This window comes from Trichosurus vulpecula, chromosome 6 (genome assembly GCF_011100635.1).
Source record: "Trichosurus vulpecula isolate mTriVul1 chromosome 6, mTriVul1.pri, whole genome shotgun sequence".
NCBI lineage: Eukaryota > Metazoa > Chordata > Mammalia > Diprotodontia > Phalangeridae > Trichosurus > Trichosurus vulpecula.
Genome location: NC_050578.1, coordinates 140,019,962 through 140,023,934, shown reverse-complemented (window position 1 = coordinate 140,023,934; position 3,973 = coordinate 140,019,962). Strand labels below are relative to the sequence as shown.

The window sequence follows — 3,973 nt, the reverse complement described above, 5'->3', positions numbered from 1 at the left end:
AAATTTACAGGCCTCTAGAAATATCTCTGAAAACAGCTGCACAAAACCCCTGAAGCTTAGGACAGTACACCCTCTACAGAGCTGCCCTACCTTAGCAAAAAGCTAAAAAGTCAAGTAACTGGCTGGGAAAATGAGCAAACAGCATGAGGGGGCAGGGAATTAGACTATAGAATCTTATTTTAGTGACAAGGAAGGTCAAAACATACAACCAGAAGATGATAATAAAGTCAAAGCTCCTACATCCAAAACCTCGAGAAAAAATATAAATTGGTCACAGGCCATGGAAGAGCTCAGAAAGGATTTTGTTGCTGTTGTTTGTCCTTTCTTATCAAAGAGGACCATGCCGTCAGGAAGGTAATGCCATGACTTGCAAGTGAATTGGGTGTAAGTGAGGGAAGGCTGTGCAAAGTCACCAGCCTCACTCTCTCCTCAGGAGCCAGTGACAAGATATAGATTAGAATGACTAGAGATGACCCAAGATTCAGTGGGAAACCTTGGCCTTCTTGAGCTAAGGTCTTTCTGAGTTCTCCCTTTGAGGCAACACCCATTCAATGATTAAAGCTAGGTAAGAAATGAGCCAAGGAATGGCCTCTTTTACCAAATAAAAAAAACATCAATCTCTAAGGGGAAGACTCTCAGGGTTTGTGGCCAAAACAGAAACAATTACTATTTACATTCACTCTGAGCCATCAGGGCCCAAACAATGACCACTAAGTGGACTTAGGCTGGTACTTATTGTTGGCCAATCAATGAGCACCAGAGTGACAGTTTGGGAAGCTAAGGTGGTGAGAAATAGGCAGAGATGTGGGGACATATCAAGGCCCTTCAAATCCAGTTTTAAGAACAATACTTCTTTCATTTAAGATACAACTTTGTAGTGGATGGCAAAGCCCTGAGCTGAGCACAAGCAATACTCAGGAGTCTTGAGGCTGCTGGCTAAAAACCTTCCTGGGTGGAAATAAAGCCCCAGCACCACCTAAATGAGGGAAAGTCAGGAACACCTGTAATTGGGCCATATAAGAGAGGATTAGTTTAATGACTTTAGATGTGAAATGACTTTTATGACCTGTCCCTCAGTCTGTTACTGCTGAATCTCCCCACCTACAGTGGGATCTCCTCCACACACCTAGATGTGGTAGCAGGAAATCTTCAGGAGTTCCTGGTTGGATGCAAAGATCTATGGACCAATCGTCCACAAACTTTGCTGTTGGCCAACAGTATCACCCACTTAGCAGGTCCTTTCCCAAAGAATCTCAATGGACTAGATGTCAATCACTTCTGTGAATTCTGGGCCTACATCCCAAAGGGGAAAATAATGAACCCTTATACCCAGTCATTTGTAGAGTTTATCTTTACTGTGCTTACCATGCACCTGAATCTATTTGGTCTGGAAGCACATTTTCCCCAGGGGCTGATGTAAACATTTATAGATTGACACTTAGAAAAGCAGTAATTCATACATAATTTTATTCCATTGTAGGCAGTGTCCTAGTTTCAGCTTTTTTTTTCCTTACTCACTGGTACCTAGCTTATAAAGGAATATGCAAAGGGAGCTTGAAAGAATTGTAGTTGAAGAAAATCAGTTGATTGCCAAGCAGCTGTATCCTGCAGTCGGTGGATAAACCAGGCCTATCCCAGGAGAGCAGAGTACACTGAGCAGCATTTCTGTAAATTCATTTGTAGGGTCACTATACCCCTTGTCTCTGATTATTGCCCCACTCACCCTTCCAACTGCCATATCTTGGTTTCAGATGAATTTGTCTAGCTCTTGCATCAACTTGTGTTTCCTTTGTTTCCAACGGGCCTTTTCTCAGAGGGCTCTGAGCTCCTTAGAAAAGAGAAAGATTTCTCTTGCAGTCCTGGCACCTGGATATTTGAAAGCATGAGATGAGTCCATGAATATGCTAGAGATGCTGCTGACAAAGTTGATCTTACTGTCTTCAGCAAAGGCCCAGTACTTTTTAAGCTCCAGATACTCTCAGGTTAATTTGAGCTTGTTTGAAGTAGCATGTTCATGTGCAGTGTAATATTCTGCATCTGTTCTTACCTTTTCTTGGGCCAGAAATGCAGCATATTCAGTTTCAGAAATGCATGACTCAGTTTCTTTCTTTATCACCTTCTGCTGAAAAACTGTTTTTTTTTTGCTACCTCTGCAGTTTTCTCTGCCTTTATATTAGCCCCTTTCCTCTCCGTTTCTGCTTCTTTCTCTATCACCTTTTGTTTCTGTGCAGCTAAAAGGAGTTTGGTCTACTTGGCTTCCACTAGCTCAAAATTTCTTCTTATAGCTTTTGGGATTTGGGGTTTTGTAATAGGCACAACCTGGAGAATGAGACCGGGGCCATGATGTTCAGGCCTTTCTGTAGGGCCTGCTTCAAGTTGTCATATATCTAATCAAGCAAGACAATGTAAACTTCCTGAAGAGCATGGGCACTGCGAAACTGCTTCAACTCATGGTTTATTTTATTGAAGATTAAAGTCTTACAATCTGCAATGCTAGTAAGTAAAGCTCCTCCCCAATTGGCTGCACATAGACATGTTCCCACTGGTCATCCACAACTACTGACCCACAGTCTTACTGCAAGATTAACTTATTCAATAAAACTGAATATAATTCAATGGGGGAAAAATAGACCTTTAGTGAACTAAAGGACTCCCAAATTTTTCTGAGAAAGAGAGGAAAGTGGGTCAAGCACCATTTAAATTTATCAGAATGTGGCTGCTGAGTATGATACAGCTTCTCAGAGCCACAAGTGAGAGGTGAGTGTCATAGACACCAAAGGTGGACAAAGAGCCTTGAAAAGGGCTAAGAAAGCTCTCTCACCAGTGGTGCTAGTCCTCCTTGAACACCTCATACAAGTCAACTAAGTGGTGCAGTGGATAGAGTGCCAGTCCTGAAGTCAGGATGACCCATCTTCATGAGTTCAACTGACTTCAGACATTTACTGGCTGTGTGACCCTAGGCAAGTCACTAAGCCCTGTTTGCCTCAGTTTCTTCATCTGTAAAATGAGCTAGAGAAGGAATTGGCAAATCAACCCAGTATCTAAACAAATTAGAGAAGAAAAGAAACCAATATTTTTGTATCTCTTCATGAACAAAAAAAAGATCATAGAATATAAAAAAGATAATTTTAACTGTGATATTTAAAAGATTTCCATAAATAAAACTAATGTGGCTAAAATAAATACTGAAACAGGGAAATGGGAGAAAATCTTTGCAGCAAGTCTCATTTCCTAGATAGATAAAGATATATATGTCTTTATCTATATAGATGTGTCTATATCTATGTCTATATGATCTCTATCTATCTATCTATCTACAGAACTCATTCAAATCTATGATGAATAAGATCCATTCCCTAATTGTTAAATGGTAAAAAATGTGAACATGTAATTTTCTAAGAAAGAATTTTAAATTATCAATAATTATATTAAAATGTCTAATTCATTAATAGCTGAAGAAATACAAATTGAAGCAAGTCTGAGTTTCTACCCCCTACCCATCAAATGAGCAAAGTTATCTGAAAAAATAGAAATGAAGAATACTGGAGGGGCTTTGGGAAAAACAGGCATAGTAACACACATTTACATGTTTACACTAACACACTAACATACATTTACCTGTCTTGGTAGATTAGCTCAGCCATACTGGAACACAATTCTTAAAACGGTCTTGATTTATAACCCTGAATGATTAAACTTCCATACTCTTTAATCTGGCAATTCTCCTACTAAGCCTCTACTACCCTACCCCACCTACCTACGCCGAAAGAAAAAAAAATTAAAAAGAGGGAAAGAACACAGATGTGCAAAAAAAATCTATAGCTGTTCTTTTTGGTGAGGCAAAGAACTGGAAACTAAGGTAATTTACTTCGATAGGAGAGTAGTTGAAGGGATTATGTTATATGATATAATGGGAGAATATTGCACCATAGGAAATGCTAAAAGGGAAGATTTCAGAGAATCCTAAGAAGGC

The 3,973-nt window shown here is 39.6% G+C and overlaps 1 pseudogene; it reads right to left on the bottom strand.

Annotated features, from left to right (window-relative positions):
- Positions 1 to 1,773: 1,773 nt before the first annotated feature.
- On the bottom strand, positions 1,774 to 3,644 carry LOC118854786 (annotated as a pseudogene).
- Between the last annotated feature and the right edge of the window lie 329 nt (positions 3,645 to 3,973).